Consider the following 15,027-nt stretch of genomic DNA (forward strand, 5'->3'; position numbering starts at 1 on the left):
ACCTAGAATGAGGCAGCCATGTTCATCCTCAGAAGCAGAAATTTATGCAGTTTTAGAGAGCTGCAAAAACCTAGGCACCTACAGGGTAGAGGCAGCAGCTGAGCAGGAGTTTTTTAGATTGCAGTAGATCCAAAAACTGCATCTAAATTAGGTGTTTAAGTACGTTTGTGAATATGTTAAGTGTCTTACTGAAATGCCCAGGAAACCCTTCACTTTTTATACCATTCTTAGGTGGGGTTGGGTGTTTCTGGTAAAATTCATTTTTGACCACTTGCTTTTGGTAGCACTGGCACTATTTTTCCCCCCAGCTGTTGTAGTATCCTGCTAATGATAGGTACCAAAGTGAGTGATAAAGCCATACAGTTTAAAATTTTTGCATAATTATCACTTCCATTTTCTAATGTGACCTTTGAGGGAAACAAATTAATGTGCGGAAATTGTTCTAGAGGGGGAAAACATATAAATATTCTCAAATTCAGCAAAAAGTTAGTGGCAAAATCTCACTGAAGTGCAATTCTGCTAGGATACCTGCAGTTTTATAGGATGTTATTTCACAGTTCAGGCTTGACTTACCATGAGAGGAGAGCAGGCTGATTGTATCAGATGTAGTGCATTAGCAAGTCATTGGGAACTCAATGCCACAGAAAACATCAATGATTTCTCCCAGTGCAGTGACTCACAAATCAACTAGTTTGGCTGGTTTGGTGGGATGAAATCAGAAATGATCAGGGGGGGAAAAAAACAGTTGCCAACTTTATTTTTTTAAATAAACTACTTGGGACTTTTTTCAGAAATCCTATGATGAAAGTGTCCTTAAGGGTCAATGATTTTTTTATTTTTAAAACACAGTGGAAGTGATAAATGTAAAACTAAACCAATTGATTGTTTAGTTCTGAAATTTTATCCTTCTGTTCTTCAGATACAAAAGTGGCCATATACATGTCCTGCACTGAATGTTCATATTGTGACAATATGTAGAATAAACTATAATTTTTGGTTCCTAGGAGATAAATTTAACACATTGAAACAGCAAGTTATATTCTACTAACACTCAACCTGGGGAGAATTAATGATAGCCTCATACTGAAGAAAAAGGTTAGTTAAAACTTTAACCCATGTGGAGGTCAACCTTTTGGATATAAAAAGGAAGTAGGATATTATCATCTTTACAAGGATTTCTGACAGTACCGTGGATAAAGTTTCTTTCTATAATTTTCTTTACTATTGTTTTGCTAATCCACTGTTGCTCCGTATTTCCCTGTCACTGGTTGAGTCACATGACCAGTTTGTACAATCCATGTAGTATTGTAAATGCAATGGTAAGCATTCTGTAATAAGCTGGGTATTTTAAATCACTGCCATTCAGTTTATGAGGGGTTTGGGGCAAGATATATTTCCAGTGATTCTCTGTGCACCAAGTATAAATGCTGCATTCCGGTAGACTCAGCTATTCCTTAGTAAACTGCAGTGGACAACTACTGCACAAAGGCTAAATCATGAACCAGCAGTGAAACAGCCAAAACAAAATGAAATTGATTGGCTCATAAGGGAAAGGCTAAGAAAACTTCTCTATCTGGTGGCAGGTGCGGAGAAGGAAAATTTAAAGAAACAGGAGACAAATAGAAGAAAAGGAGCTGGAGAGCATTTATCAGATTAATGCAGTGTAACTTTAACAAAAGAATAAGAGTAGATAATGAGTGCTTTAGAACTAACCAAAAATTGATTGAGATGTTTTTAATGTATTAATCTTATTAATGAGCATATGGATCACCTACACAGTGCATAAAACAAACAAACAAACAAACACAATTCAGAACTATGTTGTAGAGCTAATGACGTACAAAGCCTACTTTATTAACCCATGCTAGTTTATATTGTGCTTTTGGTCCTGTAACTATTATTATGGAAGGTAGTAAGTGAAAGAATTAAATAATTTAAATGGTGCTGAACTGGCTATGTGTTTGCAGACAAGTAAAATAGTCGCAATACAGTACTTTTATTTATCATGGGCCAGATTTTTAAAGGTATTTAGGTATCTAAAAATACTTCAAAAACTACTCTGATTAGAGCTGGCTGAATATTTTTGAATGAACAATTTGTTCATCTCTTTTCTTTTTCAAAACTATAAATTTCGCCCCCAAATTGCTTTTTTAGAAATGTACGTTTTGTTTTGATGAAACCATAAAAGGCAAGACTTACTCAGTTTTTTCAGTGTATGGTTTTTCCTCCCCGTTCTCATTTCCCCCTTCTCAATCACTGTTTTCTGTAGAAAAATGGAAAAAAAGAAAAAGAAGGTGGGAAGGAAATAGTAAAGGAGGAAATCCATACATTTTTTTCATGAAAAATTGAGTAAATGAAAAATCATCCTTTTTAAAACCTATGGATTGAAAATAGCTTTTGAACATTTCAAAGTCTTCATAATTTAAAATGTTAAAACTTCAAAGTTTTCCATTGTTTTTTATCAGCTCTACCTATGATCCCAGGTACCTTCAATTTAGATCCAATGTCAAATAGATGTCACGTAAATAGTTCCATAGACTAAAGTGGCACTACTCATGTGTGTAAGGGCTTCAGGATCATGCCCTCTGTTAAATGAGAGATGCTCCTACCAGACATGCTAATTAAGTTACATGTATGCAAAATATTATGCAACTGCCCCAAACCCACATATATTTTGTGTATTACAAAAGTAAATCTCAGACCAGGCTTTGGACATCAAGGTGTGTAAGGTTTATGAGTGTTTTAAGGAGCAGGTCCTCACAAGACAGTTAGATGCCTAACTCTCATTTAAATCAAAGGGAGTTAGATGGCAAAATACTTTTGAGCATCTAGGCCTAAGTGAGCAACGGTCATGTTTCAAGCCAGTTGGGATTTAGCTTCTGGTTTTGGGTTGAAATCATGCAACATTCTTAATTTTAGAAGATGGGCTTCCATGTGAAGCATAATTTCAACACAGGTTTGCTTTGGGATCATTTGAACCTGAAACCCCAAGTGAAACTGAAGAGGTAAAAGGGAATCCAATTGGACTGAAATCAAAGAAAAGAACACACACAACTTTTTTGTGTGGAGTGAATCCTTTGGGAAAGCACTGGACTAGTTTTTAAAAATCATCTATCTGTTGGTTTTTTGCTTTCTTGTTTGTCTGCATTAGGAAAGCACCAACACTTCTTTCTTTGGATTTACTGTAGCACAATCAAATCAACCTTCCTCAGTTTGGTTTTCATGGTTCATTGTATGAGAAAGAACAATGACTTCTTTTGTCAGCCATGCAGATGAAAATTATTTTGCTTATGATTATTCAATATAAATTGTTCCATTGCTACAACAGAACATATCAGCATGGAAGGATTTATTGCCCAATTTTACCTCTCAAGATTCTAAAACATTAGAATACTGCTGTCTACTTTGGCACACAATGAGATAAAGGGTAAAACAGGAAAATCCAAGTATGCTAGGGAATGCTATTGGATGGTCCCCACATTTGATCTACTTTAAAGCATGTACTCTACTTAGGAAATGGGCTGTGTAACAATGCACTTTCTTATTCAACAGATTGGGGTAAAATTTTCCAAAACACCTAAGTATAATGACATGAAAGCCTAAGTCCCATCTGTAAAAGTGACTTAGACATTTAGGAACCTAAGTCTCACTGAAACTCAATGTGACTTAGATGGCTAAGGGCCAGATTATCAAAGCTATTTAGGCACCTAAAGATGCAGATAAGCCCCTAGTAAAATTTTCAAAAGCACCAATTAGAGTTAGACACCTAGTTTGCATATGCATTTTTGAAAATCCCACTAGGTACTTATCTGTATCTACAGGTGCCTAAATGCCTTTGACAATCTGGTCCCAAGCTGCTTGTGAAAGTGGGATTTTGGCTCCAAAGTCATTGAGGTGATTTGGAAAATTTTACTTCTAATCTCCTAGTTCAAGATCTTATGTGGTTACTGAAGTAACAAAAGCAAATTGTAACTTTTTTTTTAAAATCATTTTCAGCCCAGAAGTCAAAACTGCTGAGGGAATGAGCTGGTTTCTAAACTGACTTATGTATCATCAAGAGTTAACGAAGTGGGCTGTAGTCCACGAAAGCTTATGCTCTAATAAATTTGTTAGTCTCTAAGGCTTGGTCTACACTAAACCCCCAAATTGAACTAAGGTACGCAACTTCAGCTACGTGAATAACGTAGCTGAAGTCGACGTACCTTAGTTCGAACTTACCACCGTCCAGACCCGGCAGGCAGGCTCCCCCGTCGACTCCGCGTACTCCTCGCGGCGAGCAGGATTACCGGAGTCGACGGGGAGCACTTCTGAGTTCGATTTATCGCGTCCAGACTAGACGCGATAAATCGAACCCAGAAGTTCGATTGCCTGCCGCCGAACCAGCGCGGTAAGTATAGACAAGCCCTAAGGTGCCACAAGTACTCCTGTTCTTCTTTTTGCGGATACAGACTAACACGGCTGCTACTCTGAAACCTGTCAGTTCCATTTGTGGACTTTATCACTTGCAGCTGTACAACCCCTGTGAAGGGTACAGTTTGGTGTGCAGATTCTTTATCCTGGTGATCTACAAGCCAGAATGAGCCCAGGCTGAATTTGCAGAGTTGGTGATTAGATTTATCATCTGTTTACTAGTGAACTGAGCAAATTGTATATGGAAATTACTGAGCCAATAAACACAAAACTCCATACTCCCTATTTTAAGGGTCACTCTCCAAACAAGAAACACATTTTTAAGGCTACCACCACCTTTTCAGGAAACCTAAATCTCAAAGATTTTGCTTTTTAATTATTTCGGATAGCTATGGTCCCCAATCAAACCCCATATCTGAGCATCCTCAACTTTAGAGAAAACTTGTATTCAGATCTGAAGGTTTAGGTTGGCCTTTATAGCTAAAGAAGGCTGAATGTTCAGACCTAGGTCTGAATTTTGCAACTTGGGAACATTTCTAGTACAAACCAAAATTCTGCTCTCAGATGCTCATGCAGATTTCCATGTGAAACTCAGTTCAAGTATCCCCTGGCTTCAATGGAAGCTACTCATGCACATCTGAAGGCACAATATACAGTCGTTGTTTTTTAAATATAGTACTCCACTGAGAATTTAAAAAACAAAAGAAAAGGGAAAAAAAGAAAAAGAAAAAACCCCTCAATGCCACTATTTTTGCGACAACACTATGAAACAATATGTTTTGTCCTTCTGCTGACTCCAGAATAGCAATTAACCTACCACTCTATTTCTTGAGCAGGATAATGCTGGTGTAAAAGGAAAGGTGATCTGGCATGACTAAAAGGGCCTTTCAGCTGAGATGTAAAATCAAGGCCTTGAATGTTTGTGATTACTGAAGATCTCTGGTGGCAGGGGTGTTCTGGCCAGATTCCAAAATCAGTAAAGACCTTTGTGATCGAACTGTGTGAAAGACACTATATTAATATATGTTGAAGATATAAAACTGAAACAGATGTGTTTAATTTCAGTTTGTCTCAAAATAAGAAACCAAGGTTTGTCAAATGGAAAAGGATAAAATCAGTTGATAAAATGTTATTTTCAAGCCTTTGAAATAATTTCAAGCTATGGGCAGTGAACAAAATTAAAATCTATAAAGGATAGGTTGGCAGTGACCTACACTGACTTCAGAGGGAGGCAAAATTCCCGTCAGTACACTAAGCCAATCATAGAGCTGTCATTTGTAAAGGGAAAAATGCCTTCCAATCCTGAATTCTTCAATATATACCCCATAATTTGTGATTAGATAACTCTCATTTATTAAGACTTTCATACACTGCAGAAGTTATTAATGGTTGTAACACTATCTTTTTTAAACTCTATCCATAGTATTTCACTTGATAACTTCATACAGTAGTGACTATATAATAATAAAAAAATATTTCCTTTTATTTGATCAGAATGTGTCACGTTTCAATGTTATCATATGATTGGACGAGTTTAATTAAAGAAGAGACTGATGAGTTTTTAACTACACCCACAGTAATTTTTCACAACTTCATGAAATCCTCTTTCCCTTGTTCTGTCCAGGTTAATCTCTCATCCAATATAAATCCAATCACACCTCTAACTGTCTTCGCTGCTCTTCTCCAATCTCTGCTTTATCTTTCTTGCGGGGAGCCAGTGACAACTGAGCTCAGTAATCCAGGTAAGAATTTATCATTTTGAATAGTGACATATTATTTACAGTGCCATTTCTGGTCAGTTTTTACCATGTAATCTTTTAAAGTTATTTTAAAAACTTGGCATTTTATTTTAAGGGTGAGGGGAAAAAGTCTCTTTTGCCAAATATGGTGGCAGGAGTATGCAAACTGACTTTTTTTGTTCCTTTCAGCAAACTTTGTATAGAAAGACTCATTGCTTACCTCAGTAGTTACAAACTAATGCGCTCTAACAAAATTGGACTAGCCTCACATAGGAAACTGCTAAAGCATATGCTGATTAGCTTCACTGAGACTGAAATGTATTGATAGTTTGTTGTTGACTGTCCAAGGCAGACTTTTATTGAGTTTATCTATCAGATAACACTTAGAATGTATTTAGCTAGCTATACTTTATAACAAGGAAATCACACTCATTCAGTAGAGAGAATGGAATTATATTTTGAAATTTGAATTTTGGAATGTATAAGGATAGGTGTTAGGTTACTAGGTTGGGAGTGACTAAGCTATTTGCTGAGTTACAGCTCTGAATGTACTTAGGCCTGGTTGACACTAGAAAATTAGGTCGGATTAACTATGTTGGTCAGGGGTGTAAAAATCCACAGCTTATTTAAGCCGACCTAAGACCCTGTGTAGACAGAACTAGGTTGATGTAAGAATTCTTCAGTCGACCTAGCTACTGCCTCCCGGAGAGGTGCTTACACTGAAGTGCTACAGCGGTGCAGCTGTAGCATTTTAAGTGTAGATGGGTCCTGATTGTGAACTAGGGGTCAGATCTGTAAAGGTATTTAGGCATCTAAAAATGTAGATAGCCTCCTACTGGGATTTTTCAAAAGAGCCTAAGCCCCTAACTGCCATTACATTCAATGGGAGTTAGGTGCCTAAGGAGATGTCTACTCTACAAGTGCTACTGCAGCATAGCTACTTACTACAGAAACACAATAACTCCCTACATGGTAATTATACATGTGTTGGTAAAGTTATTGTTGGATTCAGCATTAATCTGTGGAGAAAAAAAGCATGCATGTTAATCAGGGCTGTCCCTATCCATTTGGGTGCCCTACGCAGCCCCCCCACAGCTTTGAGGGCATGGTTCAGACCCTGGGTCTGTATTACAGCAGGCTATCGAGTCTGGCTCAACAAGACAGGGTTCTGGAGTCCCAAGCTGGCAAAGAAAATGGGCTCAGAGGTAGTTTCAGCACATCAGATGACAGTCCCAAGGGGGTAGCTGTGACCAAACCTGTCACAAGGACTTATATCTATTCACGTACTCATGGCTGGCAAACAATACGTGGTCACTGATTATTCGGACAGCAGGGGACGAATGGCATGACGGACAAAAATCAGTCTGTCTTCTGGCATTGATGATTGTACTAGCCACCTTGTCAAATAATTCAAAGACTTCTGGAGGATTTATGAAGGAGGTCCACCACATCCCTGTATGCAACAATAGTTGCTGCAATCTTGTGCCAGGACAGATCTGATACCTCGTGTAAATATGTAACTCTTTCTATTTGATACAAGGCTTGATAAAAACTTGGGCGGTGACCACTCACCAAGTCAAATCATTCAACTAAGGGCAAAATTTAACTCCTTAATATTCATTGTCCTACAAAAAAAGATTTCTAAATTTTCTGCAGCATCTCTTCACTTATTTTAAGCTATAACTGAAATAAAGTAACAAGTTCTTGCAGGCCATTTTTAGCTTGAACTAAACCACTTGAACCATGATTTTGTGCTAGGCAAAATGATTTCTTAGTGATATAATCAATTAATTGCTGGCACCTTTTTAAAACTAAGCTTCCTGGATATAATTTAGATTAGTTCTGCTTTAATAAAGGCAACTTGGAAGCATGTTATTTTATCTTTACTTATTTTAAAATAGGAAGAGAAATATGTCATAATGGTGCATTTATGAAAGGATGAATGATGCCTAAAAGCTACAGTCATCCCACAGTTTCATATCTGTTTTTTATTAGATCTATAATTAATCCTCGCTTACACTCAATGCGTGTGACTCATACACGCTGACAGAGGAATGATGACAAAACATGGTATTGTTGATATCATAGAAGTTTCACTGTAAGGCTCTTCAGTACATATAGAACGCCCCCTTGTTTAAGCTGCTTACCCAATAATCACAAGTCACAACAAGGATTGTCTCAGTCCACTCTTTCAAACAACCCTTTTATTTTTGTGCATTAATCCAGCACTCAGTGAAATTCTAGAAACATCTTGTTTTTCCTTGTTTACTGAAAGTTACTCAATGGAAGTCTATTTTTAAACGATCAGTAAGAGTTACTAGGTATAACAGCTGACCAGGCAGGCTTCACAACTCTATTTGCATCTCTGAAGCCCTGGAGGACAGAAAAGAGTCTTTTAATTGGTTATTCAACTTTAGTAGAAACATGCTTTTAGGAAATGAGGCCTACACTGTTGTCTTCACACCAGGCATACTAGCTCCTGTTGCCATGGAAATCTGCTATCGCATGCTAGGTCCAGTGATGTAGAAAACAAGATGGCTTCTTCATTTGTTTAGCCTTAAGGAAAACTACAGATATCAACAAATCATTAAAGGGCTAACAGACACTCAGAATATTTGACCTAAATAAACAACATTTATACTAAATTGTTAATATCTGCATAAGTTTTACCTTCTTGAATGTTTCGTGAAAGTTCTCTTCAATTCTGAACTAAAAAAGATATTTAATGTAACTTATCTTAAATGTCTAGGTTTTGATTTAATCCATTTACAGACAGATCCTGTACCTAAATGTTCAAGTGGGGCTCTCGCACACTTAAATGGGTTTAATTTGTTACTCAATTTAACAAGGAATTTAAAAATCAAATAATGGCCACTGATTCAGTGGGTCTCAAAACAAAATATTTCATATGCCTCTCCCCACAGAGCAGAATTAATGAGAGTAGAGCACTCTGAATTTCACACAGAAATCTTGTTTATTCTGGACTTGGTAACACATGATGCATTAGATCTCTGCATAGTGAGAGACTGCTGCCTGATCAACCAATCTCTGCTGGCTTGAAAAGGGAGTGACGCTTCCCAGAAAGAGGGAATGTTATATGGAATTGGTACTTTGGGGGGTGGAGGACATTTAAATGCAGGAGAGAGAAAAACACACAGGAGAATAATCCCATTTAAAAATAAAATAAAACCCTAGGAATCAGTGAAAATAATTTCATAAATGCAGATACCATGGGTACATTCATATACAGGAACCACCAGGTCAATAGAATAATAGATTACAACCTTAAGGTTTCCATAGTCAAGTGTTTCTGTGGTTCTAAAGCGATTGATTAACTGGTAGAATCCTCTTCCCCCACAACCAGCTCCACAGGGAATGATGTGGGAAATTTCACAAGTTCTTGAAAGAAACATTGATGAAAAAGGATCTGTTTTGGTAATTCTTCCAACAAAGTCCTTCACTGGGAGCTTTTAGCACTCTCTGGAATCTGAATGATAAAAGAAACCAATTAACAGTGAGGGACTGGATAGAAAACAAATGGACAAGTTTACTACTTCCTTAATTGAAAGCTATCAGTGGCAGATACATATATGTATGCATCCCCATCTATGCTATTTATGCTTCTTTGCTCTATGAGCTAAGATGTGAAAAAATATAATAGACCAAAAAACCCTGTATGCAGGTTTTGTTTCTTTTTAAATTTTTAATTCTCTTTTGTTATTTTGGCCAGTCACTCTGGGATATCAGAAGGAAATTCCTCCACTCTATTTCCCAAGCTTGATTTTATAAACTGTAGAAAATATTGAGCATAGAGGTTCCTTGTTTCATTTACATGCTGCCCTGGGATTAAAAAGATCAATATACAGTCCCTGCCCCACCCTACACCCTTACAAATAAAAGGATTGAAAATGCAGTCATTGTTTTCCTGTACATTTATTTAAATTTCCAGCAGTGTCACAGAATACTCTTATTGCAAATATGAGGGGAGGGGTGATGATCGATGGTCACCCTTTACCCATAATATTTTTCTTTCTTAACAAGCTCCAGGCATATTGACCCAGATCTTCAAAGGTATTTAGGCAACTAACTCCCATTGAAATCAATGGAATTAGGCATTTAAAAACCTTTGAGGATCTGGGTTATTGTCTGTGAATACAATTGCATTTGTGCTTCTCCATTATACAATATATTAATTAAACAAATTAGTTACCAAAGGGGAATAGTCTCTGCCCTCCATACTGTACCCAAAACTTCTTTTATTTCAAATCTCCATAAATAAAAGTGTAAAACACAATATATAATCTCCTGTGTTGGTTTATACTGTGGTTCAGTTCAGAGAGATAGTTGTCAGTAAATATTTTCCTAAACTCCTTTGTATTACTTATTCATCAGGAATTTTACATTACACTTGCTTCTCAAATGTATTTGTGATAGAATGATTTGCGATTCTACCTCATTTTATATGTTGGGTATAAAATTGCTAGAGTGCTCTGTGAGGTACACTATCAATGCCTGATCCTCAATCAATAATATGTGAGTATTAAGGATAATTCTGGCTAGGACATGCGTGAACCCAAAACAATTTGGTATGACAATTTCATTATCCACTCAAAGATTTGTGTGCTTAACTGAACTATTTCCAAACTTCTTGGTCTGCAAATGTTGGGCTGGCAATCTTATGTGAACAGGCTTTCTAATGAGATTTCTGGTACTTCCTACATCTGGCTGAACTGGAGTATTTTGAGAACAGTCTGTCTTTAGGTATTTTGGAACATTTGCTTCTGGCCCCTTGCAGAACTTGAAGTGCAGACATACACACATGAAAAATAATGAGAACTAACTACCTTCACATTTTGAATAATAAAAAGTTTGGGTCAGGTTCAATTTAGTGTTGGAAAAAAGCTTTGTGTACATAGTTGTTTTATCTGAAATGGTTTGCTTATTACTATGGCACTGAACTCTCACCTGCTTACTGATGGTCAGTGAAAATAATATTGTCTGAATTTATACTGAGAATTTTGGCTTCTCAACCAGATAAGTGCCGCTTAGTGCCAGAGTTTGGAACCACAATTTAATGGCTGGTAGATATCAGAGGGAGAGGAAGGAGGACACAAATTTTAAAAAGAAAAGGTAAGATAAGAAATGGAAGTTTTGATGGCGGAAAGAACAAAGAAAATTGATATAATAATAATACCTAGCTCTTATAGAGCACTTGTCATTAGTAGATCTCAAACAGCTTTTACAAAGGAGGTCAGATTCAGGAAAGAAAGAGGAGAGGTATAGGAAAATGGTGGAAGAAGAAATTTCATGATTTAAAAGATGAGAAATATTCAATTGCAAGTAAAATGTCTGCACTCACAACTGATTTCGTAAATCTGTCCCTGGTAATTAATCACCCCTTGTACTCTGATGCAGTGATAGAGCAACTAATTTATCCTTGGAATTCTGCAATGTCTCTCTTGATTTCTGAGTTCATTTTCTGGATTAGGAGGTGTTATGGAAAGAAGTTAGTGGTTCTTGAAATTCTCAGGTGAACATACCTGCCAGTATTTGAAAGATCCCCAAACTAAGGATAATATACTGCTAAAAGTGCTTGCTCTGGCCACCTATTATTCCTCCTTTGATTTAATAGTTCTCCTGTATCTGCAATTGCCTTTCTTATATTTCCTAATATTGTCTTTAAACTTAAGTTTCCATGCCAATCAGTTTAATTTTATATTGCAGCAATCATTCAAATACCTCCCTGGGTTGCAAAAGAGAGATAGTAGTGGAGTATGGGGATCTGAACTCTGTTTCATTTCCCTTTAATGCCAGCTAGCCAAAAAAAAAAAAAAGTTTTAAAAAGGAATAAAGGGGAAACAAAATTCCCCTTGAACAACTCATGTTTTCCCTGCAGAAGAAACTGAGTTATGCACACAAGAGTGCAAAGTTACCTCATCACATCAGAATCATATGGGGGTGGGGAAGGAACCAACTCGGTCTAAATAACTAGGAAGCCACTCCTCACAGGCAGCCCCAGAAGCAGGCTGAAAGTTTTAACTGTGACCTACTAGCTGGGAGTCCCTGTACTAATTTGAGATGAAGAGAAGCTGGTGAGATTTCCCACAATGAGTGTGTGTTGGATGAGTTGAAATCATCCTGCTGGATTCATCCTCCATTGAAAGTCAGTTTAAATTGAGCATTGCTTCTCCACTAGTCCCTTTTCTCCCATGCGTATCAGGAAGTTCTTACCCTTTATTGTATCCACAAGCAGCTGCTTCCTCAGAGTACATTTCAATCTACGTGTAGAGAGTTAAAATCCTTTTTTATTATAGAAGGCAGGTACCTGCTAACAACCAGTTAATGCTGTACAGCAATTTTCATTATAACTCCTTTGTTTTCAGATGTTTTAAAATTTCAGAAATAAGAACTCTTTGGGCTCATATTCTAATGATTTAGTCTCTGCCCCAATGTGATATTATTGTTAATTTAAAGTTAAAACAAAAACACAAACCAGCAATTTTTGACCAGGTGAGCAAAAATGTTTCCTATCATCTTAAAAAAAATAATTGTGTGACTTTTTAAAAAAACTGATAAAATGGGGGTTTGGCATGAAAAAAAACATACCCTGAGGATAGGGCACAACCTTGGTGCAGAAAAGGAATAACTAGCATAATGTGTTTTTTTGAGACTTTGTATCTGATCCAGTAATTTAAATTGTTATTAATGTTTATTAGAGTAGTGCCTAAGGGCCAACTGAGAATGGGGCCCTGTAATGGGGTCCACAGTGGGCCAAGGAACCTAGCGGTTAGCGTCAATTCGGTTGTGGGGCTATGGTAGGGGAGCCTGGGCCTGCCCAATCCACTGGGATCCGACCCAAGGCCCTCCGAAGGTCAGCAGGTTTTGGTCTCTGTGAGGGGCTCTCTGAGCTGCATTCCCAGGGTCACTTACTTCCACTGCTTCCTTCCCTCAACTTCTGCTCCCAGATAAGGGGGAAGGAAAAGGGAAACCAAAAGTGCCAGCCACACCTTGGGCTCTGCACACAGTTCTGTTCCTTCCGGGAGGCTTCTCCAGCCCCTTTTGGCAGGAGTCTTCAGGGTAGGTCTGAACTCCTCCCCCTTCTGAGCTGGGTTGCACCCTTTTCAACTCTGTCTCCAGTGGGAGCACACCCTGCATTGTTGGAGGGGTGGGGCTAGCTGGATCCAATATGGTCCTTTAACCCCTCCCATCCCAGTGTTTGTATACACCATCACAGGCCTCATTGTGCTAGGCACTGTGCAAAGTAGTAAATGGTGCCTGCCCAGAAGAGCTTACAGTCTAAACAGACAAAAGAGACAAGTTCTATGCTAAGGGCTTGAGTTCTATGTTAAGGGCTAACTCTTCCTGTGTGGCCACAGGTTCATTTTTCATGACCACATAGCCAGTTCAAATGATCAGGAAATGTATTTGGGGGGGAAAAAGCACCCTCTGCAGAATACTTATCAGAAAGACATCCCTATAGAGGAACAATTGACACAAACAGATGACCAAAGTGAATTACTGAGCTGGGTGGGAGGAAGAAAAGCAAATAATGATAGATGAGGGGCACCAAATCCTATTTTGGCCTAGTGCATCTATGGCAGACCCAGTATACAATCTAGACCATTGACTAGCTGTGTTGCCCCTGCCTTCTGACCTGCGGTGAACTTTACATTGCTTTGCTGTTATCTCTACTCTTAGGCCTGGTCCCCACTAAGTCCCCACTTTGGACTAAGGTACGCAAATTCAGCTACGTTATTAACGTAGCTGAATTCGAAGTACCTTAGTCCGCACTTACCGCGGGTCCAGACGCGGCAGGGAGGCTCCCCTGTCGATGCCGCGTACTCCTCTCACCGAGCTGGAGTACCGGCGTCGACGGCGAGCACTTCCGATCGATCCCAGAACATCGATTGCCTGCCGCCGGACCCTCCGGTAAGTGTAGACGTACCCTTGGACTGCTCACAATCTGCATCTAGCATGTAAGTCATTCCCAGCTACATCTGTGTACACTTGCAACCTGGCAATCATACCCAGGCTTTTACCAGCCTGAATTATACTGCAGGTTGTCTCCAGCACACTCCCAGTTCCAGATTTTCCCCAGAAATGTATGTCTTGTACTTTCCAGCCATCTCCTGGACAATACAAGCTCACATAAAGTCTGTCATTTTATTAATAGAAATGATATGTACAAATCCTGTTATCCCAAATGGAGTTTCCCCAAAACTTCAATTCAAACACACTGATTTAGATAAAACAATAAAATACATTTATTAACTACGAAGAGATTTTAAGTGAATACAAGTAATGAACAGAAAGGTCAAGATAAAGACAAGAAAAATAAAGATAAAATATAACTAGTGCCTAACTTAAACTACATTCAATTCAAAGCAAAGTTTTTCTCACCACATGTTCCCAGTAGTTTTACTGGCCAAATTTCTTAGACCAGGACCCTTTCTTCTGTGTAATGGCTGCTTTCTTTGTTCCTTCTGGTGCAGTGAATCAATGGACAGAGAGTGAGAGCGAGGAGGAGGGGTCCCTTGGTGTGTTTCCCCTTTCTTTTTATAGTCCTCTCCCCCCTTTGAGAAGCATTTCCAGCTGGGATCATAGTGACAGGTAGACTCTGTGGATTTGTCTATTTGCTAAGATGTAGATTTTTTTGCCCACATCCCTTTCCTGCCAAAGAATAACCACTTAGCAGGTAATGGCCCATTGACATTGTTTACACCTGGCTGAGGTGTCAGTTTGCCTTCTGTCTCTGAGGAACTGGTTTGGCCACTCCAGACTAGGAACATGTTTTAGTTAATACCACACAGTAGAATCTTATAACTTTTCATATATCTGTGGCAACATTATTTTACCAGGACAATAATGACCAGCAAAT

At 38.3% G+C, this 15,027-nt stretch overlaps 1 long non-coding RNA gene across 3 annotated transcripts in view; it reads left to right on the top strand.

The window, feature by feature from the left end:
• The window catches only part of LOC103307054 (uncharacterized), a 388,418-nt gene that overhangs the window by 237,552 nt on the left and 135,839 nt on the right, over nt 1-15,027 (top strand). For all 3 annotated transcript variants that reach the window (XR_010600106.1, XR_010600105.1, XR_006173970.2), the window contains one exon: nt 6,035-6,152. This is a non-coding gene — a long non-coding RNA (uncharacterized LOC103307054). The remainder of the gene's footprint in view (nt 1-6,034; nt 6,153-15,027) is intronic.

This window comes from Chrysemys picta, chromosome 3 (assembly GCF_011386835.1).
Source record: "Chrysemys picta bellii isolate R12L10 chromosome 3, ASM1138683v2, whole genome shotgun sequence".
Classification (NCBI taxonomy): Eukaryota; Metazoa; Chordata; order Testudines; family Emydidae; genus Chrysemys; species Chrysemys picta.